Source organism: Myotis nattereri (genome assembly GCF_964212035.1).
Source record: "Myotis nattereri genome assembly, chromosome: 15".
NCBI lineage: Eukaryota > Metazoa > Chordata > Mammalia > Chiroptera > Vespertilionidae > Myotis > Myotis nattereri.
The window spans coordinates 37,990,990-38,015,303 of NC_138090.1; the positions used below are offsets into that span (position 1 = coordinate 37,990,990).

Consider the following 24,314-nt stretch of genomic DNA (forward strand, 5'->3'; position numbering starts at 1 on the left):
ATGGGGAGGTTGCGGCGCCACCCCCGTCATGCACAGAGCAGGGCCCATCACGGGGGTTGGGGAGCTCCCCCTGTCACTCACAGAGAAGGGCCGATAGGGGAGTTGGGGCACCGCCCCCTGTCACACACAAGGCAGGGCCGATGGGGAGGTTATGGCTCTACCCCGTCACACAGAGCAGGGCCCGTGGGGGGGGGGGGAGAAATGGTTGGGGCACCGCACCCTGTCACACACAGAGCCGCAGGGTGATCAGGGGGTTTGGGCGCTGCCCCCGTCATGCTGATCCTGGTGCCAGGAGGCCTCGCAGCTCCGCTGATCCTGGTGCTGGGAGGCATATTACCCTTTAACTATATAGGATAGAGGCCTGGTGCACGTGTGGGGGCCAGCTGGTTTGCCCTGAAGGGTGTCCTGGATCAGGGTGGGGGTCCCCACTGGGGTGCCTGGCCAGCCTGTGTGAGGGGATGATGGCTGTTTGCAGCTGGTCACACACCCTTTAGGGTTGGGGTCCCCACTGGGGTGCCTGACCAGTCTGGGTGAGGGGCTGAGGGCTGTTTTCAGGCTGGCGGGTGACGGAAGCTCCCAACTGCTCCTTTTTTTCTTTTTCTTTTTTTAATTCTGGGCCAGCTTTAGCTCTGAGGCTTGGCTCCAGCTCTTAGGCCTCTGCTCCTGAAAGCAGGTATCTGGTTTGTTTAGGTTCTATAATCGAAACAATGTACAACTCCAGCTCTGAGAGATCCCTGCTCACTGAAAGCAGGTTTCTGGGGTTTTGTTTAGCTTCTATATTTGTTACAATTTTTCAAACTGCCGGCTCAGAGGCCGGCAAGGCAGGCGGGGAACGTTGGTTTCCTCCGTCACTGAAGCAAGCAAGCCTCATGTTAGTTTCAAGCTGCCTGGCTGCCAGCCACCATCTTGGCTGGCAGTTAATTTGCATATCGCCCTGATTAGCCAATGGGAAGGGTAGTGGTCATATGCTAATTACCATGTTTCTCTTTTATTAGATAGGATGATTTAAAATATTTTCACCTATTCTGTAGGCCACTTTTTCTTTATTGTTGAAAGTATCACATATCTCCCCTTTCTCCCCCCATTGACTCCACTAGCTCACCTCACCCCCTGCCCCAGACCTTCACCACCCTATTGTTTGTGTCCTTGGATTATGCATATATGCATACAAGTTCTTTGGTTGCTTACCTCCCACCCGCCCAACCTACCTCACCTTCCCTCTGAGATTCCACACTCTGTTCCATGCTTCATGTGTCTGGATCCACTCTATTCAGCAGTTCATTTTGTTAATTAGATTCCACATACGAATGAGATCATGTGACACTTATCTTTCTCTGACTGATTTATTTTACTTAGCATGATACTCTCCAGGCCCCCACATGCTCTCCCAAAGGGTAAGAAATTCTTTTTTACTGCTGCATAGTATTCCATGGTGAAACTGGCAGTCCAATGCTGCCAGCTGCTGCTTTTTTCCCCATTCATCTGATGGGCAGTTGAGCTGTTCACAGATCTTTGCTATTGTAAATTGTGCTGCTATAAACATAGGGGTGCATACATTCTTTCTGATTAGTGTTTCAGGTTTCTTTGGATATATTCCTAGGGATTATTGGATCAAATGGCAGTTCCATATTTTATTCTTTGAGTAAACTCCATACTGTTTTTCATAATGGTTGTACCCGTCTGCATTCATTCCCACTAGCAGTGCACTAGGGTTCCCTTTTCTTCACATCCTTGCCAGCACTTGTCATTTGTTGCTTTGTTGCTGGTACCCATTCTGACAGGTGTGAGGTGATACCTCATTGTTATTTTAATTTCCATCTCTCTGATGATCAGTGATTTTGAGCATTTTTGCATATGTCTCTTGGCTTCCTGTATGTCCATTTTGGAGAGGTGTCTATTTAGGTCCTTTGCCCATATTTTTATTGGATTGTTTGTCTTCCTTTTGTATGAGTTCCTTATATATTTTGAATATTAACCCTTTATCAGATGACTGCCAAATATGTTCTCCATACAGTGGGCTCCCTTTATATTTCATTGCTGTGCAGAAGCTTTTAATTTTGATGTAGTCCCATTTGTTTATTTTCTCCTTAGTTTCCTTTGCCCTTGAAAATGTATCCGTAAACATATTGCTATGAGAGATGTCTGAAATTTTGCTGCCTATGGTTTCTTCTAGGATTTTTATGGTTTCACAACTTACATTTAAGTCTTTTATCCATTCTGAGTTTATTCTTGTGTGTGGTGTAAGTTGATAATTTAGTCTCATTTTTTTACATGTATATGTCCAATTTTTCCAACACCATTTATTGAAGAGACTGTCTTGACTCCATTGTATATTCTTGTCTCCTTTGTCAAATATTAATTGAGCATAATGGCTTGGGTGGATTTCTAGGATCTCTGTTCTGTTCCATTGATCTATATGCCTGCTCTTGTGCCAGTACCAAGCCCTTTTTTATTATTATGGTAGCTTTGTAGTATAACTTGAAATTGGGTATTGTGATTCTTTCTCAACATTGTTGCAGCTATTCTGGGTCTTATTTGGTTCCAAATAAATTTTTGGAGTATTTTTTCTAGATCTGTAAAATACGCTGTTGGTATTTTAATAAGGATTGCATTGACTCTGTATATTGCCCAGGGTAGTATGGACATTTTAATGATGTTAATTCTACCAATCCATGAACATGGTATATTATTCCACTTGTTTATACCTTTATCTTTTTTTTTTTCAATGTCCTGTACTTTTCCAAATACAAGTCTTTTACCTCCTTGGTTAAGTGTATTCCTAAGTATCTTTTTTTTTTTTTCAAATATATTTTATTGATTTTTTACAGAGAGGAAGGGAGAGAGATAGAGAGTTAGAAACATCAATGAGAGAGAAACATCGATCAGCTGCCTCCTGCACATCTCCTACTGGGGATGTGCTCGCAACCCAGGTACATGCCCTTGACCGGAATTGAACCTGGGACCTTTCAGTCCGCAGGCCGACGCTCTATCCACTGAGCCAAACTGGTTTCGGCTATTCCTAATTATCTTAAATTTTTTTGCTGCAATGGTAAATGGGATTGTTTGTTTGGTTTCTCTTTCTGAGAACTAAGTATTGGTGTATAAAAAAAACCCCAATAGATTTTTAAGTATTTTGTATCCTGCTAATTGACAAATTTATTTATTAAATCTAGTAGTTTTTTGGTTGAGTCTTTAGAGTTTTCTATGTACAACATCATTTCATCTGCGAATAATAAGAGTTTTACTTCCCCCTTTCCAATTTGGATGCCTTTTATTTCTTCTAGTCTGATCACTGTGGCTAGGACTTCCAGTGCTATGGTGAATAAGAGTGGTGAAAGTGGACATCCCTTTCTTATTCCTGTTCTTAGGGAAAATGATTTTAGTTTTTGCCCATTGAGTATGATGTTTGCTCTAGGTTTGTCATATATGACCTTTATCATGTTGAGATAGGCTCCCTCTATTCCCACTTTGCTGAGTTTTTTTTATTATTAAAAATGGGTATTGGATTTTGTTAAATGCTTTTTCTGCGTCTATTGACATGATCATGTGATTTTTGTCTTTCAGTTTGTTTATGTGATGTATCACATTTATTAATTTGGAAATATTGTAACAGACTTGCAACCCTGGGATAAATCCCACTTGGACCTGGTGTATAATCTTTTAAATATATTGCTGTATGTGATTTGCTAATATTTTGTTAGGATTTTAGTATCTATGTTCATCAGGGACATTGGCCTGTAATTCTCTTTCTTTGTAGTGTCTTTATCTGATTTTGGAATTAAGATAATGCTTGCCTTAAAAAAAGGGTTTGGAAGTGTTCCTTCCCCTTGGATTTTTTGGAATAGTTTGAAGAGCATAGGTGTTAGTTCTTCTTTGAATGTTTGGTAAAACTCCCCTGTGTAGCCATCTGGACCCGGGCTTTTGTTTGCTGTTTTTATTATTATTATTATTATTATTATTATTATTATTACTGTTTCTATTTCATCAGTTGTTATTGGCCTATTCAGGTTTTCTGATTCTTCCTGATTCATACTTGGGCGATTCATCCACATTGCCCAGCTTGTTGGCATATAGTTGTTCATAGTATTTTTAGTGATTACTTCTCTGCTTTCACTTCTGATTTTATCTGGGTCCTCTCTCTTTGTTTCTTGATGAACTTGGCTAACAGTTCATCAATCTGTTTATTCTTTCAAAGAACCAGCTCTTTGTTTCATTGATTTTTTTGTATTGTGTTGGTTGTTTTTTGTTTTTGTTTTTGGTCTCTATATCATTTATTTCTGCTTTAATTTTATTATTTCCTTCCTTCTACTTACTCTGGGCTTTTCTTGTTTTTCTATTTCTAATTTTTTAAGTTGTAGGGTTAAATAGTTTATAGTTAATTTGTCTTGTTTTTTGAGTTAAGCTGGTAGTGCTTTGAACTTCCCTTTTAGGACTGCTTTTGCTGTGTCCCAGAGATTTTGGGTTGTTGTGTATGTTCATTTTAACTTGTTTCCAGGAAGTTTATTATTATTTTTTTATCTCATTGGTAACCCATTCACTGTTTAATAAGTGTTATTTAGTCTGCATGTGTTTGAATGTTATAGGGTATTTTTACTGTAGTTGATTTCTAATTTCATTCCACTGTGATCTAAGAAGATGCTTGATATGATTTCAATCTTCTTGAACTTGTAGAGATTGGTGTCCTAACATATGGTCTATCTTAGTGAATGTAGGTCACTTTCTTGATGTTATTTGATGCACACAAGTTCTTAATTCAGAAGAGGTCCAGGTTATTTTTTGTGTGGTTGCTTACTCCTTTGGAATGACATCTAGGAGTCCATTCTCGAAACCAAAGTCATTCCAGCTTTCTTTACACGGCATTAGCATGTATCTTTCTATTCTTGTAATTTTAACCGTTTGAGTTCTATTTAAGGTGAAATTTTTCTAGGCAACATGTGTTAAGCTGTGTGTGTTTTTTTGTTTATGTTTTTTATTGATGTTTTTAATCCATTCTGACATTCAGTGCCTCTTAATTGGGATCTGAACATCCCAATTTATTTTATCTCCCTTGTTGATTATTAACTATAACTTTTGGTTAGTTTAGTGGTTGCTTTAGGGCTTTGAATTTGAGTATTTCATTTATCACAGTATTTGTTCAAGTGATATTATATTACTTCACATAGAATATAAGAACTTACAATAGTTTATTTCAATTTACTTCTCTTCTCCTGGCCTTTCCGCTATTTTTTTCATACAATTTGCTTCCATATGTGATATATCCTAACAATAGAATTTCAGGTGTTAATTTTGTATTTATTATTTAAACCTCATTTGTTGAGTTTTTTTTTTTTTTGTATGTTGAGGTTTTAATAATTAAAAAAAGTCTTACATGTTTACCATATATTTCCTGTCTCTAGTACTCTTAATTCCCTTCTATGGATTAAGATTTCTATTTGTTAACCAATTACACATATATTAATATGTCTCTTGAGGTTGCACTTCCATTCATTAATATTCTGTTTGAAAATTTTTAAAGTTTGTTTTCTCTGTGTCTATCTGAGCACCTCAAAGAGCATCTGGCACACTGTGGGTGCTTTCTAATCAGATACCACAGGGAAGAATTCCACACACAGACAGACATCTATTCGTCTAATCCTCATGGTCTCTCACACACCATCATATCACACTCCTGCTCCAAGCTCCACCAGTATGTTCGTTTCTATTACAGCAGATTCTCAGAGGTAACATCACAAATCTCAAACACACTATCACATGGTCACCGAAACACAGCATGCCCACCTCAGCACATAGAGTTTTATATAGGTACTCTCATAGAAATACACACATACACACACAATGACAGAATCAAAGGGTATTTGCACCAACTCACAAAATCACAGTCTGGTGACAGAAACTCGTGTCTAGACAATAAACAAATAAGAAACTTAAAATATAAACACTATTGTTCTAACGGGGTATACAGTTAGTTACATTAAGGAGCCATGGAGTGCCGAGAGAGCTGTGATCAGGTAAAGCCTCTTTGGAAATGTGACATTTTTATCTGAATGTAGGGAGTAAGGGAAATTTGAAGATACCTAACAGAAGGCCCATATTAGAAGAGGGGTCACATTCAATCCCATCATCACTAAATCACAACTAGCAGAACCATATGCAAACGGTTATGCGTTCTACCCTATCCCCACTCTCGTCCCACCCACCCCCATCTGCAAGGTAAGCTGTTCCCTGAACTAGAATGCCCTAAAGCAGGTGTGGGCAACCCTTTTGTGAGTGTGTGCCAAAACCAGCAAAATCTCTGACTCAAAATTTTTCTGCGTGCCAACCCTAATTTTTTGAGAACATGTTATGCCTACTTGATATCTCTTAAGGTGTACGTATGTGAAGAACCTTGAAGAAATAATAAAATTCATTTGAGTGACAAAAACACAGTATATGATGATGAAAATACATTTATTTTTTAATGTATACATGTACAATGATAGTCCGACAGAAAACTTTATGATTCTGTTTGATATTATCAGTGGGACTTTTGCTGCTGCATCACTGATGACAGATATTTTACATCAAGTTTATATTTCGTGACCTTCAGAGATATGCACGAGCTACTACTTTCATCCGTCAGGCTACTCCTATTATAAGACTTAACAAAATTCATCACTGAGAACAAAGATTCACAATTGTAAATGGAAGATTATAAGAGAGGGTTTAGCATGCCAGCAAAAGTTACTGGCGTGCCATGTTTGGCACGCGTGCCAGGGGTTGCCCACCCCTGCCCTAGGGACTGGGAGGAAGTATAATATGCCTGTACACTCTAGTCCAGTGATGGTGAACCTATGACACGCATGTCAGAGGTGACATGTGAACTCATTTTTTGGTTGATTTTTCTTTGTTAAATGGCATTTAAATATATAAAATAATTATCAAAAATATGTCTTTGTTTTACTATGGTTGCAAATATCAAAAAATTTCTATATGTGAAATGGCACCAGAGTTAAGTTACGGTTTTTCAAAATGCTGACACGCCAAGCTCAAAAGGTTCGCCATCACTGCAGTCCCTACTCCTCCCCACACACCTACTTTTGGGGGATACCCTTACGGAATTCTAGGAACTATCCCTTTTCCCACTTTGTGTAGACGCATGCACTATCAGTGATGGCATAAAAGACAATACAACTAATAAATAACAACACCAAGTTCAACTAAATACTCACTGATTCTTATGATAGGGTTTTTTGGTTGAAAAACCCTAACTTAACTCTGGTTCCGTGTCACATATAGAAATTTTTTGAAATTTGCAACCATAGTAAAACAAATATTTATATTTTTGATATTTATTTTATATATTTAAATGCCATTTAACAAAGAAAAATCAACCAAAAAAAAAAAAATGAGTTCACATGTCACCTCTGACGCGCGTGTCATAGGTTCGACATCACTGCACTAGATCCAGCCTACACAAACCCTGCGCCTTCGGCTAATCTCGGGCTCTAAATTCTTCAGCCCGGGTCGCTAAGGGTTGTGAACCGGGCGCCCGCACACTTTAATCTTAGGCCATCTAGTGTGAAACTTGGCGCCGTCCCTGTTGCGGACCCAGGCCCAGAGCTAAGAGGAATAGGGACTTGGGGCTTCTTTTGGAAGATCTGGAAGAGGCCCGCGTGGGAGGACCTGTCAGAGGGGGTGGCGTTTGCAACCCTTAGTGCGCACGCAGTTGGATTCTGTGGCGTTGGCTACGGTTTTTTTCCTGGTCTGGACTACATTTCCCAGTGGACACCGCGTGCATCAGTCGGTGGCTCTTTTGTCCCTTCTTTCCCCGGCCTCCGGGGCCGGGTTCCATCAGGCACTCAGGGCTGTAGGTGGGCCCTAGTAGAAATTGCCGGAGCCTTGGGGGCGAGGACCGTATCTTCCCCCCGGTTCAGTTCTGCAGGTAGGGAGTGGGCTGAGGAGTGGCCTGTGAGTCTTGGGCCGCGGGGCCGGGGCTCCTCTGTGTGACGTGGTAGTCGCTATGGTGCCGTGTGAGACTGTCACTCGATGTGCCGTACACATGTATTTGTGTTACTGTGGGTGCGAGTAAGTGCGAGGTTGGAGTCACGGGGAGTGAGACTGTGAGCAGGGGTGGGAGAGTATTCTCTGCCCCATAGTTCCCCTACCCTCGGCTCCGTGTGGGCCGTGAGCGAGACCGTCGGTTGTAACACCCGAGTATTTGAGGCTGGGGGCATGGAAGAGAGGGCGAGACTGTGTCCATACCCGGGGCTTCTGACTGTGATGTCTGTGAAATGGTGGTTGACGCTGTCGTTTTAAGAATCAGTGAGTATTTATGGAGATTGAGACTGTGTGCCACCACTGATCTATTGAAGAGGACCGTGAAGTCAGAAAGATCTTTAGTTGATCTTGGTGTTGTTATTTATTAGTTGTATTGTCTTTTATAAATGATTATATTACTCGGAGTTTTTATTTATAAAGTCTAAAAAATCTATTGTTAAAAAAATATACTAGGAAGTGATTTAGGCATGAATTAAATGGTATGCAAATAAATTCCCAGGTTTCCATTATGCTCTCTTTTTTTAAATTTAAATTCTTTATTGTTCAAAGTATTACATATGTCTCCCTTTCCCCCCTTTGACCTCTTCTCCGCCGCTCCCACCCCCCTCCTCCCCCCCAGCACATGCTCTCACCTTCCTACTGTCTGTGATCATTGGTTATGCTTATATGAATGTATACAAGTCCTTTGGTTGATCTCTTACCCCTTTCCTCCCCTACCACCCTCCCCTGCCTTCCCTCTGAGTTTGACAGTCTGTTTCATGTTTCTATGTCTCTGGATCTATTTTTGTTCATCCGTTTATGTTGTTCATTATATTCTACAAATGAGTGAGATCATGTGATACTTATCTTTCTCTGACTGACTTATTTTGCTTAGCATAATGCTCTCCAGGTCCATCCATGCTGTTGCAAATGTTAGGAGTTCCTTCCTTTTTACAGCAGCATAGTATTCCATCGTGTAGATGTACCACAGTTTTTTAATCCCCTCATTTCCTGATGGGCACATAGGCTGTTTCCAAATCTTAGCTATTGTTAATTGTGCTGCTATGAACATAGGGATGCATATATCCTTTCTGATTGGTGTTTCTGTTTTCTTGGGATATATTCCTAGAAGTGGGATCACTGGGTCAAATGGGAGTTCCATTTTTAATTTTCTGAGGAAGCTCCATACTGTTTTCCACAGTGGCTGCATGTGCTCCTCTCTTAAAAAATAATATATATATATATATATATATATATATTAAAATAAATATATATATTTCAGGAAGGAAGGGGGAGAGAGAGAAACATCAATGATGAGAGAGAATCATCGATTGGCTGCTCTCTCCATGCCCCACACCAGGGATCCAGCCCACAACCTAGGCATGTGCCCTGACCCTGAATCAAACTGTGATTTCCTGGTTCATAGGTTCATGCTTAACCACTGAGCCTTGCTAGCCAGGAGCTCCTCTCTTTACAGGAGGAGAGAAGCTTCAAACCTTAGGCTGGTGATTCTGGATGCTGCAAGAAAAACCTAGTTTCTCATGTTCTCTTTTCCATCTTAGTCATCTAAGAACACTGCCATTTCCCAACAGAAGAGCCAAGAAAAGGATAGAATGGCTCTTGACCTCAAAACCATGTACCAGGTGAGTTGGTGTTTTTTCCTGAAATATTGTTCTGCTGTATGAAATAAGCAGACCTTAGTTTTTCTTTTGCTGAAGCTTTTTCTGTGTAATCAATTATGTTACTTCTTAAAACTCTCCAATGGATTTTTACCCATTCAGGATAAATGCTGAAGTATTTTCCTTGGCTAACAAGGCCCAACATAATCTGGCCCTCTGACCTCATCTAATTTTTCTCACCCTGTCTATAACTTACTTGGTTCCAGCCATACTAGCTTCCTTGTAGTGAGTTGGATATATTCTTAACTCATGGCCTTACACTTGCTATTCCCTCTGCCTAGAATGCTGTTCCCTCAGATCCAGACCAACTTCTTTAGTCTCTGCCCAAACATTCATTCAACAAATTTTTAATAAGTACCTATTAACTAAGAGGGTTTAATCCTTGGTCCTCCTCTGTGCTCTGTCTACAGTCACTCTTTTGTTGATCTTATCCTGTCTCACAGCTTTAAATACCATCTATATGCCAATAACTTCCAAATTGTATACTAGACCTCTCTCCTATAATCCAGACTTGTATATCCAACTACCTACTTAGTATCTTCATTTGATTATATAATAGATACCTCAAACTCAGACATCTCAAACTGAGTGAAACGAGCCTTTGGATGTTTTAGAGCAGTGGTTGCCAACCTTTCAGACCTCATGGACCACCAGTGGTCCGCAGACCGCTGGTTGGCGACCGCTGTTTCAAAGCACAGGAATCAAATGATCCGATTCTCATTTTAATAGGATCACTCTCACTGCTACTTAGACCAGTGGTTTTCAACCTTCCTAATCCCACAACCCTTTAATACAGTTCCTCATGTTGTGGTGACCCCCAATTTCATTGTTACAAATTGAACATAATTAAAGCATAGTGATTAATCACAAAAACAATATGTAATTATATAGGTGTTTTCCGATGGTCTTAGGCGACCCCTATGAAAGGGTCGTTCGACCCCAAAAGGGGTCGCGACCCACAGGTTGAGAACCGCTGACTTAGACTAAACCTAATGTGACAAAGATAGAGGCAGGGAAACCAATTAGGAAATTCTTACATATTCCTTATTTGAAGTGCTCAAGCTAGAAGTCTTCCACCTTCAAAAGATATCTAGAATCTGACTACTTCTTAATACCAACACTTTTTTTTTCCTGGTCACATCATCATCTCTCAACTAGATCATTGCTATACTCTCCTAACTTACTCTCTTCTAGTCTGTGCTTAACAGAGCAACTGAAGTGATCCTGTTACACAGGTTATAGTATGTAGTTCCTCTTCATGGTGGGGATAGAAATAAAAGTATAGACAACTTTATAAAATAATTTAGCTATAAGCAAAAAAGAGAAATGGGTGGTGACTGATGGAGAAACTGGTGGACAAAGTTTTTTAAAGATGAGTATATGTCTTAGGCTGATGTTGATTCCGTAGAAATGGAAACTTGAAGGTGAAAAAGCGTAAGGAGAGAATTGCTGGTACACTACTTGAGTAGGTCAGAGGAGCTGAGGTTTAGTGTATAAGTGGAGAGGTTAGCATTTGCTAGGAAGGCAGGCTGTTCATTTATAGTAACAGGAACAAGTTAGAGTATATAGGCATAGGTGCAGGTAGATGTGTAGATGCTGTGGGAGTTTGTGGAAATTCTCTTAAAATGGCTTTTTTTTTTTTTTTTTTTAGTGGAACAGAACGTAAGATTATCAATTAAAAATAAGGATGGGAGAGGAGCTATCAAAGATTTGAGGAGAGGAGAAAGTATTAAATGGTCATTTAGGAGAATAGTAGAATACATGGACTAGAACAGGGGTGGGCAAACTTTTTGACTCGAGGGCCACAATGGGTTCTTAAACTGGACCGGAGGGCCGGAACAAAAGCATGGATGGAGTGTTTGTGTGAACTAATATAAATTCAAAGTAAACATCATTACATAAAAAGGTACGGTCTTTTTTTTTTTTTTTTTTAGTTTTATTCATTTCAAATGGGCCAGATCCGGCCCGCGGGCCGTAGTTTGCTCACGGCTGGACTAGAAAAATATATTGTGTAGGTAGCATTTTGGCCTGCTTGAGGTTAGTGATCATGACTTTAAAGTGAGACCAGTTAGTATGGTTGGTATGATTTTCTCCAGTATGTTTACCTGTGTACTGTATAGAAATGGAGTATATGCTGAGAAATGGCTACGGTTAAGCCAGGTGAGAAAGGAGCAAGTAAGCTGAGGATGTATGAATGGGATGATTATAACAAATGGTTGTGCTAGGAAGTGAGGGTATGCAGGGATGAAGAGCAGTGAAAACATGGCAAGATCAATGATCTGTAGGTTCAGTTGGGATGAAAAATTATCCTAATTGTGATACCATAGAGAAAAAGTTGGAATATAGAAGATGGAAGTCAGAGTTAAAGAGTTGAGATTATGGAGGGTTTGGCAATGAAAAGGTCTGGGCATTATGATGGAAGTGTGACTTTAGAAGTGTAGAGGACGGACGGCATTAGTGAAGGAGAGGGGGTTGGAGAACTGAGAAGCCAGGCTGTTGTGAGGATTATTTTATGGATATTGAAATGACCAAAGATTATAACAGGAATAGCATTGGGAAGAGTGACAGTGAGCCATATGTTCAAGGAATGACAGAAACTTGGTATCTACCAGGAATTGGTAGATAACTGAAATGAGGGTTAGTGTGATTGATATAGTCTGACTTCATGAGGCATAAAACTAGGTGTCTTTCTGCCGAAACCGGTTTGGCTGAGTGGATAGAGCATCGGCCTGTGGACTGAGAGGTCCCAGGTTCGATTCCGGTCAAGGGCATGTGCCTGGATTGCGGGCATATCCCCGGTGGGAGATGTGCGGGAGGCAGCTGATCGATGATTCTCTCTCATCGATGTTTCTGACTCTCTATCTCTCTCCCTTCCTCTCTGTAAAAAATCAATAAAATATATATATATATATAAAAAACTAGGTGTCTTTCTGTTGCATAAATAATGAATAAAATGATTCATATGTTTGTAATTCCATTGTTTCATGTTATCAGCAGTGCCTGGACCAGAACCGTTATCAGTTTCAAAACAGGCATAGGACAAAAAAATTATTCACTTCTGTAGATCCTTTTAAAGTTTGAAAATGACTTTATAATCATTCAAAGTGTGTATATATTGCTTTGGAACACCCTGTATTTATATAAACTAAAAAAGACATTTTTTGAAAGCATATATACCATATGAACCAAACTCTTAACAGGAATGTTTCTGCAACATATGAGATATGTTACTGGCAGAACAGAGAGGGGAAAATTCACAAACTACTTCATATAATTAAGAATAAAAGTTACTGAGTGGTGAAAAACACTTTAAGAGTTTTTATTTGGCAGAGAGAGTTTCTTTAACTATGACAAAATTATTTCAAATGACCAATAATGAAGTCTTTTCTTGCCATGACAGATTTACCTCTTTCAATTTTGTAAAAAAATATATATATATTTTACACACACACACACACACACACATTATATTAATTTCATCAGCAAGTGATCACATTAGAGAAATCTGGAATCACAACATGACTTGCAAGTTTTTAAGAACTTTGCCCAACCTATTTAGGCAGAAGCAGTATTATGAGCGGAACATCTATTCCTTTACATAAAATGTAAGGTTCTCTTGATTGAAGTACTTGAATTTTAATGTGGTCTACCACATTTTTTAGAGATATAGTATATACTTTCTGGTCCCACTTTTAACCCTCTTACAGGTTCTTGAACTTTTCAAACCATTCATTTATTCAGTTTATTCAATGCATGTTTGAATACCTCACCTGTGCCAGATACTGTTCTGTACCCAGGAATACAGCAGTGGCTGAAACAAACACATGCTTTGCCCTCATGGAGCTTATATTGTAGTGGAGGTGAGGGACAGACAATAAATAACAAAAAAATTAAGTGCTATCAAGAAAAATAATGAGGGTTCGTGAATAGAGAACTGAGGCATGAGCATTGATATTTTTATACAGAATGATCCGAGAAGTACAAAAGCCCTAAGGGGGATCATGCTTCACATATTTGAGGTTGTAATATCAGGGAGACCCCATTGTGCCTGGGGCAAAATGAATGAGTTAAGTGTGGTAAGAGATGAGGTTATTTTACTTTCACTTATTTCACTTCAGGAGTTGGTGACCTTTGGGGATGTGGCTGTAGACTTCTCCCAAGAGGAGTGGGATTGTCTAAATTCTTCTCAAAGGCATCTATACAGTAATGTGATGTTGGAGAACTACAGGATCTTGGTATCACTGGGTAAGAATTAAGCTTCTATTCATAAGAGGCTCTTTGCTACCACCATTATGATTTTTTGGATAGCATCTGCAGTGCTTGGTTGAATGTGTGCTGCTTGTACCAACTAATGATTTATAAATATTTGTGGAGTTGGCAGTGGACAGGTCTATTATTAACCTATGTTGGAAGCTTCATTTTCCCTATGCTTTGAATACATGTCTCTTCCCTGATGAACAAAGGATTGGATGTGAGTTCTGGGATAGCCACAGTATGACCAAATTCTGTTTCTTTTTATATATACAGGACTTTGTTTCTCTAAGCCAAGTGTGATATTATTGTTGGAACAAGGAAAAGAGCCCTGGATGGTGAAGAAAGAGCTGGCAAAAGACTTGTGCTCAGGTGGGTGAAGAATTAGGCAGACAAAACCTTTGCAGGGTACAGCTCTGTTTGTGTCACCCCATCACTTGTCCTTGTTGGCATGTTCTCAAATGCTCTAGGTCTTAGTAGAAGCTCAGGGCCTTTTAGGGTGTTCTCCCAATTTATTATTCATAACTGTCTCTCCTTTAACATTTTGCCCCCTTCTTTCTAATAACTCACTTATCTATTCTCTGAATACAGTTTCTTCCCAGTTTCATAAGCCTCTCTCAGTCTTTTAAAAAAACATTTTCCTAATCTGATAAACTTTTAAGCTGGACAGATAGCTGTAACTGATGTACCAGATTGAAATCCTGACACATGCAGGAAAATTGGGGAAAGTTACTAACCTCTCTGTGCTTTTGTTTCATCATATGTAAAATGGGGTAACACTTTAAAATTCTTTGAACAGTTCCTACCTCATATTATGAACTCAATAGATGTTAGCTACTGCTGCTACTAATAGTATACCTCTAAATGCCTAATTTTTTTCTTAATGGTCAGTTTATTTTCCCTTTAATCAACATATTTTGAAATTGTACTTTAAACAAGGTACTTGCAAGATACTAGGGTGTTATACACTTATATAAATAAATAATTAGTAGGCTAGTTATGATATAGCTATAAATGGAATATCTGGAGAGAAAGCTGACATAAATGGGAAACTCACAGAAAAAGGTGAGAGGCAGAGGAATCTGGGTAACTGGAAGATGATGATCTTAAGCACAAACACAGGTCAGAAGCTAGAAAACATGCACATACTATGAGTTTATCTTTGTGGCACAGGAAGGATTTTCATACAGATAGGAAGCATTAAGATAAAATGGAAAACTGAAGTTCAGAAAAAAAACAGGGTCTTTATAAACATCTCTGTCAATATCACTCCCCACTCAACTATCACTACTTCTTCCCATGTTTTATATATATCCTTGTTCAGTTTTCTGAGAAAAAAAATTTGATGTAGAATCATAGTATTAAATATATATTATTTTAAATTAATTATTATTAAATAACTCTCACACACATAAATATATATTAGCATGCATGTGTAGTTTAAATAGTATTAGAACAAAAAACCCATAAACCTACTTCTTAGTGTAAGAAATAGAAAATTGTCAGTGCCATTTGAGGCCCTTAAAGGCCTCTGCCCAGTGATATACCACTTCATGGTTCATTCTCACCCCTCATTGGAGAACCAATTTTGCTTATAATTTATTGGCTTTTCTTTATAGTTGTATCATATATCCCTGTTTTCAACTTTTTATGCACAGAATTGTGTATGTAATTCTGACTTTTTAAAACTCAAAATTGTATTACTGAGATTCATCCATGCTGATTTTAGTTTCTGTGGTTCATGGAATATTTTTTTCTTCTGAAATGTAATGTATTCCACTGTGTAAACCACACTTTATATCCATTTAAAGTCATTGGAATTGTTTCAGTTTTATGTTAGTGCTATGAATCTTAGTAAATCTGACTGCTAGTACACATATACTGGAGTTCATTTAGAGAATACAGCCAGGAATTTACTAGATAATGTTATTTTACTTTCCAAAGTGTTTGTACTAATTTACATTTCTAACAATTGTGTGTAAGGTTGGTCATTGTTCCACACTTGGAATAGACAAATTAAAAAAAAATTTTGCTAACCTTCTGGGTATAAAATATTATTTCTTTATATTTTAATCTGAATTATCTTGATTACTAAAGAAATTGAGCATATTTTAATATTTAAAATGGCCATTTGGATTTCCTCTCTAGTCTTTTGCCCATTTTTAGAAAGGTTGTCTTTTGTACATACACTAGTGGCCCGGTGCATGAAATTTGTGCATGGGGGGGGGGGGGGTTGCGGGGGTATGGGGTTCCCTCAGCCCAGCCTGCACCCTCTCCAATCGGGGACCCCATGGGGGATGTATGACCGTCGGTTTAGGCCTGATCCCTGTGGTCAGACATCCCTAAACTGGCGGTCGGACATCCCTCTCACAATCTGGGACCACTGGCTTCTAACTGCTCACCTGCCTGCCTGCCTGAAAGCCCCTAACTGCCTCTGCCTGCCTTCCTAATTGCCCCTAACTGCCTCTGCCTGCCTGTCTGATCTCCCCTAACTGCCATCCCCTGCCGGCCTGATCTCAACCCAACTGCTCTCCCCTGTCGGCCTGTTCTTGCCCTCAACTGCCTCTGCCTGCCTGATCACCCCTAACTGCCCTCCCCTGCCAGCCTGATCTTGCCCCAAATTCATGCACGGGTGGGGTGGGGGGAGTCCCTCAGCTCAGCCTGTACCCTTTCCAATCAGGGACCCTTTGGGGGATGTCTGGCTGACGGTTTAGGCCCCTATGGGATCAGGCCTAAACCGGCGGTCGGACACCCCTCTTGCAATCTGGGACGGCTGGCTACGAACTGCTCACCTACCTGCCTGCCTGATTGCCCCTAACTGCCTTCCCCTGCCAGCCATAGGCCTGATCAAAGAGGCGTGGCTGATCAGCAGCCCCCCTGGAGGCCTGGAGAGAAACAGAGGCCCGGCTGCTGGCGAAGCCCGGAGGAAGAGAGAGGCAACGGCTCATTAACAGCTGCCACAGAGGCTGCAGATCAGATCCTGCCTCTCTCTCTTCAGGCCTCTCTCCTGGCCTGATCTGCAGTCCCCTCGGCAATCAGTGCTGGGTTGCTGCACTGCACTAGCTGCAGTCAATGCTGGGTCGCCCTGGCAACCCAGCACTGACTTCTGGTGTGGGGTCAAGCCTTGGTCTTTGCGGATGTTACTGACCCTGGCTCTTTATGTACATAGATTTGTAGTTTATATTTTTGATATTTTGTTTTAAACCTTTCTATATTCCAAAATCATATATATATACTCTTAAATTGTCTTTTAAAGATTTTCCTTTTATATTTAGGGCCATAATATAATTGAACTTGATTTTTGAGATTGAAGTAAATTTAATTTTAGTACCTATGGAAAAGCAGATGTCATAGATATTTATTAAATAAATGAGCCCTCTTTGTTCATTGTTCTGAATGTTATATACTATATCAGATTATAGTATATTTATGGTTCTGATTTTTTTAAACTATAAGAGAACATTTATTTGGAATATAAGAGATAGAAGAAGTAATTTGTAGAAGAAATGGGATTAGAAAACAAGTTATAGAGGTAAAGGAAGGGCTCTTGGAGCTTAAGAGTGAGTAAGGTAATAGTAACACACCTGGGCAGGAGGAGAGGTGTGGCAGGAAGGGAAAGGCACAGGCTTGCTCCAGGAGGGAGAGCCTAGGGGTTTAATTTTGAGCTCTATTCCATCCATCTCTATTTCTTTATGCCCAGCCTATCTTTAATTAAAATACTTGATTATAACACTGAATATCTGTTAGGGCAGGTACCTATGTCTTGCTTATGTTCTTTAGAATCTCTTGTTTGCCCTTTGGCCATCCAAATAAAATTTAGAGTCGGCTTGTCAATTTCTACCAGAAAACAAGAGAGCTATTGGCTTTTGATTTGTTCATTTATTTATTTTATATACCAGTTTTCCTCTTTGTAAATATGATTTATCTCCATTTATTTAGGTTTTAAAATTAATCCTTACCTGTGGATATTTTTTCCGTTACTTTCTAGAGAGAGTGGAAGGGAGGACAGAGGAGGAGAGAGAAAGATTAAGACCTCAACAACTGAGAGAGACACATCAATTGGTTGCCTCCCACATGCAACCAAGGTACAGGCCCTTGACTAGGGCATGTGCCCTTTGGTCTGCAGGCAGGTGCTCTAACCACCAAGTCCAACTGGTCAGGTCTCATTCAATATGTTTTATAATTTTCTCTATAAAACCCATGCACATCTTCTGTTAGATAAACTCCTAGGCATATTGATGCTATGTTAAATGTCTATATTTTCTATTTGTTGTTTGTATGTAAAAATGAAGTTAAGTTGTATACATTGACTTTATATCCAGCAACGTTTCTAAGCTGTCCTGCTAATAATACTACATTTTAGATTTCTTTGGATTTTATTCTGTGAGCAGGTAATCTGTGAATAATGGCAGTTTCTTCATTTTAAATTCTTATGCCCTTAATTTCTTTTTGTTTTTGTTAACCTGTCTTCAATCTTCAATATGGTATGAACTAAAGTAGCGATAGCAGGTATACTAGTACTTGTCAACTTCTGGTCTCAATGAGAATGCTTTAATTTTTTTTTATTAATAATTCTGATGTTTACAGGTTTTTAGCAAGTACCCTTTCAATTCTACTTACTAAAGTTTTGAGTTTTAAGACATGTTTTTTAGTTTTTCATGTGTTAATGTGTTAAATTACATATTACAATTTTCCATGTTGAACCAACCTTGTATTCCTGATACAAACCCATCTTTATATCTTTTCTGTTCACCGTTAGTTACTACTCAGTAATATTATCTTTAGGTTTTTTACATCTATGTGTATTGTTGAGGTTGTTCTTCAATTTTCCCTTCACATACTCTTGTCATATTTTGGATTTAAGATTGCTATAGTCTCATAAAATTTGTCTGTGAGTATTCCTCTTTTTATTCCTTAGAAGAATTTGTGTAAATCATTGTCTTTTCAAAGTTTGGTAGAACTTTCTTCATCTTGACCTGTGATGTGTGTGTGTGTGTGTACATAATTGAAATTGATAATTCAGTTTCTGTTTTGTTCTAAGAGTCTATGTTTTCTGTTTCTCCTGTAGTCATGCAGTTATGGTATTTTTTCTAAGAACTTCTACTTCTCATGTAAATTTTCAAATTTATTAGGTAAAGTTGTCTATTAATTTCTAAAGTTGGTAACATATGTATTTATGGCTTAATTTTTCCTTCAAAAAATGGAGAAACAAATCTTTACAGGGAATTATCAATTTATATATATATATATATATATATATATATATATATATATATATATATATTTTAATGTAACTTTATTGTTGAAAATATGACAGACATCCCCTTTTTCCCCCCATTGACACCCTCCCCAGGACTTCACCACACTATTAGTTGTGTCCATGTGTTATGCATATCCTATATAATAAAAGCCTAATATGCTAAGTGTCTGGTCATTCAGTCATCCGTTCAGCCAATCAAAGTGTAATATGCTAATGATATGCTAAGACTACTCAACCGCTCACTATGATGTGCACTGACCATCAGGGGGCAGACAGTCAATCTGTCAACCAGTTGCTATGATGCACATTGACCACCATGGGGCAGACGCTCCGACTGGTAGATTAGCTTGCTGTGGGGGTCCGGCTGATGGGGACTGAGCGAGATGGGCTGGACATGCCCTGGAGCCCTCTTGCAGTCCCTCCCCAACTGGCCAACTTCCCGCATCCCTCCCCAGCCCCAATCGTGCACTGGTGTGGTCCCTCGGCCTGGCCTGAGCCCTCTCGCAATCTGGGACCCCTTGGGGGATGTCGGAGAGTGGTTTTGGCCTGATTCCACAGGCCAGGCCAAGGGACCCCACTGGTGCATGAATTCATGCACCAGGCCTCTAGTATGCATACAGGTTCTTTGGTTAATTTCTTCCCGACCCCCCACACCCACTTCATTCCCTCTGGTATACGTCAGTCTATTGCATATGTCAATGACTCTGGCTCTATTTTGTTTGTCAGTTTATTTTGTTCATTAGATTCCACACATAAGTGAGATCATGTGATACTTGTCTTTCTCTGACTAGCTTATTTCACTTAGTATAATACTCTCCAGGTCCCTTGATGCTATCTCTAAGGGTAAGAAATTCTTCTTTTTTACAGCTACACAGTATTTCTTTTTCTTTCTTTTTTTTAAAATATATTTTATTGATGTTTTACAGAGAGGAAGGGAGAGAGATAGTTAGAAACATTGATGAGAGAGGAACATCGATGAGCACATGCAACCCAGGCACATGCCCTTGACTGGAATCGAACCTGGGACCTTTCAGTCCACAGGCCGACGCTCTATCCACTGAGCCAAACCGGTTTTGGTAGCTACACAGTATTTCATTGTGTAAATGCACCACAGTTATTTTATCCATTCATCTACTGGTGGGCAATTGGGTTGTTTCCAGACCTTAGCTATTGTAAATGATGCTGCTATGAACATAGGGGTTCACATATTCTTTCTGATTGGTGTTTCGGGCTTCTTAGTACATATTCCTAGAAGTGGGATCACTGGGTCAAATGGCAGTTCCATATTTAATTTTGAGAAAACCACATACTGTTTTCCATAGTGGTTGTACCAGTCTGCGTTCCTATCAATAATGTACTAGGGTTCCTTTCTCTCCATATACTCATCAGCATTTGTTTATTGATTTCTTGATAACCATTCTGGCAGGTGTGAAGTGGTAGTTTTAATTTGCATCTCTCTGATGATTAGTGATATTGAACACTTATTCATGTGTCTCTTGGCCACTTGTCTGTCCTCTTTGGAGAACTATCTATTCAGGTATTATTCCCATTTTTTAATTGTATTTTTTTGTGTTCCTTTTGTTGAGTTGTATGAGTTCTTTATATATTTTGGAAATTTACCCCTTATCCAATGTATCATTGGCAAATATGTTCTCCCATACAGTGGGTTTCCTTTTCATTATGATGCTATTTTCCTTTGCTGTGCAGAAGCTTTTTATTTTGATGTAGTCCCATTTAAAATTTGTTTTCCTTTGTTTCTCTTGCCCTAGGGCTGTGGTCGGCAAACTGCAGCTCTCGAGCACATGCAGCTCTTTGGCCCCTTGAGTGTGGCTCTTCCACAAAATACCAAGTGTGGCTCGCATACAATGCGATTGAAACTTCGTGGCCCATGCACAAAAGTCGGTTTTTGGCTTGGGCGAGTCTATTTTGAAGAAGTACTGTTGATATTTGGCTCTGTTGACTAATGAGTTTGCCGACCACTGCCCTAGGGGAAATTTAACTACATGAGATGTCTGATATTTTGCTGAATACATTTTCTTCTGGTATTTCTATGATTTCACAACTTACATTTAAATCTTTTATCCATTTTGAGTTTATTCTTGTGTCTGGTGTAAGTTGGTGGTCTAGTTTCATTTTTTTGCAAGTACCTCCCCAATTTTTCCAACACTATTTATTGAAGATACTGTCTTTACTCCATTGCATGCTCTTGCCTTCATTGTCAAATTTTTTTTTAATATATTTTATTGATTTTTTACAGAGAGGAAGGGAGAGAGATAGAGAGTTAGAAACATCGATGAGAGAGAAACATCGATCAGCTGCCTCCTGCACATCTCCCACTGGGGATGTGCCCGCAACCCAGGTACATGCCCTTGACCGGAATCGAACCTGGGACCTCTCAGTCTTCAGGCCGACGCTCTATCCACTGAGCCAAACCGGTTTCGGCCATTGTCAAATATTAATTGAGCATAATTGTTTGGGTTGATTTCTGGATCTCTCTTCTATTTCATTGATCTCCATGCCTATTCTTGTGCCAGTACCAGGCTGTTTTGATTACAATGGCTTTGTAGTATAGTTTGACATCCAGTACTGTGATTCCTCCAATTTTATTCTACTTTCTCAAGATTGCTAGGCTATTCAGGATCTTTTTCTTTTTTTGTATATAAATTTTGGACTGCTTGTTCTAGATTTGTGAAATATGCCATTGGTATTTTAACAGGGATTGCATTGAGTCTATAGATTGCTTTGGGGAGTATGGCCATTTAATGATGTTAATTCTACCAATACATGAACACGATATATTCTTCCACTTGTTTATATCCTCCTCTATCTCTTTTTTCAATGTCTTATAGTTTTCTAAATACAGGATTTTTACTTTCTTGGTTAAGCTTATTCCTAAGTACCTTAATATTTTTGTTGCAATGATAAATTGGATTGTTTGTTTAGTTTCTCTTTGTGAGAATTTATTATTGTTTTTAAAAATGCCATCGATTTCTGCGTGCTAATTTTGTATCCTGTTACATTGCCGAATTCATTTATTAAATCTAATAGTTTTTTGTTGAAGTCCTTAGGGTTTTGTATGTACAACATCATGTCATCTGAAAATAATGACAATTTTACTTCCTCCTTTCCAATTTGGATGCCTTTTATGTTTTTCTTCTTGCCTAATCACTCTTGCTAAGACTCCCAATTATGTTGAATAAGAGTGGTGAAAGCAGACATCCCTGTCTTGTTCCTGTTCTTAGGGGAAATGCTTGTAGTTTTTGCCCATTGCGTATGCTATTAGCTCTAGGTTTCTCATATATGGCCTTTATCATGTTGATGTATGATCCCTCTATTCCCACTTGGCTGAGAGTTTTATAAAAAAATGGGTGTTGGATTTTGCCAAATGCTTTTTCTATACCTATTGATATGATCATGTGATTTTTGTCTTCCAATTTATTTATGTGGTGTATCACATTTATTGATCTGCAAATATTGTACCAACTTTGCATTCCTGGAATAAATTCCACTTAGTCATAGTGTGTGATCTTTTTAATATGTTGCTGGATCCAATTTGCTAATATTTTGTTGAGGATTTAATGACTATGTTCATCAGGGATATTGACCTGCAATTTACTTTTTTTGTCATCTCTATATGGTTTTGGGATTAGGATAATGCTGACCTCATAAAAAGGTTGGAAGTGTGCCCTTCTCTTGGATTTTTTGGAATAGTTTGAGGTGTAGAGGTGTTAGTTCTTCTTTGAGTGTTTGGTAAAACTCCCCCATGAAACTATTTGGACCAGGGGTTTTGTTTGCTGGGAGGTTTTTTATTTTATTTTTATTACTGCTTCAATTTCATTAGTTGTTATTGGCCTAATTAGGTGTTCTGATTGTTCCTGATTGAGTTTTGGATACATGTATGCTTCTAGGAATTTGTCCAATTTTGCCCAAGTTGTCCAATTTATTTGCATATAATTGTTCATAGTATTTTCTTATAATCCTTTGTAAATCTATGGTGTAAGTTGTTACTTCACCTCTTTCATTTCTTATTTTATTTATTTGGGTCCTCTCTCTTTGTTTCTTGATGAGTATAGCTAAAGGTTCATCAATCTTGTTTATCTTTTCAAAGAAGCAGCTCTTGGATATTTTTTATTTTTTATTTAGTCTCTATGTCATTTATTTCCACTTTGATTTTATTATTTCTTTCCTTCTACTCACTCTGGACTTCTCTTTTTGTTCCCTTTCTAATTCTTTTAGTTGTATTGTTAAATAGTTTGTTAGAGCTTTTTCTTGTTTCTTGAGGCAGGCCTGTAATGCTATGAACTTCCCTCTCAGGACTGCTTTTGCTATGTCCCATAGATTCTGAAATATTGTGTGTTCATTTTCATTTGTTTCCAGGAAGTTGTTTTATTTCTTCCTTGGTTTCATTGGTAAGCCAATCATCCTATATAATAAAAGCCCAATGACTATAATGGCAGAACAATAAGAATGACCAGAGACCAGAACCATCACAAGCCCTCACTGGGATGTCCCTGCCCCCCAGCAACCAGATATGGTAATCAGGCAGGCAGGCAGAGTGGTTAGGGGCAATCAGGTAGGCAGGCCAGCAGTTAGGGGCAATCAGGTAGGCAGGTAAGTGGTTAGGGGAAGTCAGGTTGGCAAGGCCAGCAGTTAGGGGTGATCAGGTAGGCAGGTGAGCAGTTAGGGGAGATCAGGTAGGCAGGTGAGAAGTTAGGGGAGATCAGGTAGGCAGGTGAGTGGTTAGGGGTAATGAGGCAGGCAGGCAGAGCCCCGTGATCAATTGCCTCAAAGAGGGAGACACAGGGCACAGCCTGTGGGAGGGACACTCAGCGTCTGTGATGGGAGGAGCTGGCAGCGGTGGACGCTGCAGGGCAGGGCTGGCGCCATGGCAGTTCCTGAGAGGGTACGGCGCCTGCAGTCTGGCCCAGGCCCCAGCGTCACAGCCTCCCCCCGTGGCTTTTGCAGGGCTGGACTGCCACTCCTCCTGCTATGGTATATTCCAGACCCTTCCATGACTGCGAGCTCTCTGCCAGGGCTCGGCCCCCTGACTGGACTTGCCAGCTTGGCCCTGACTGCAGAGGAGCTGAAATATGCTGACATCCACAACA

The 24,314-nt window shown here is 39.4% G+C and overlaps 1 pseudogene across 1 annotated transcript in view; it reads left to right on the forward strand.

The window, feature by feature from the left end:
* The first annotated feature begins 5,981 nt into the window (after nt 1–5,981).
* LOC308531461 (jun dimerization protein 2-like) overlaps nt 5,982–24,314 on the forward strand; it is an 18,695-nt pseudogene continuing 362 nt past the window's right edge. Inside the window, exons 1-3 of the transcript in view lie at nt 5,982–6,008; nt 9,579–9,659; nt 24,172–24,314. The exon at nt 24,172–24,314 is cut by the window's right edge and continues 362 nt beyond it. The product of the transcript in view is annotated as a jun dimerization protein 2-like (transcript). The remainder of the gene's footprint in view (nt 6,009–9,578; nt 9,660–24,171) is intronic.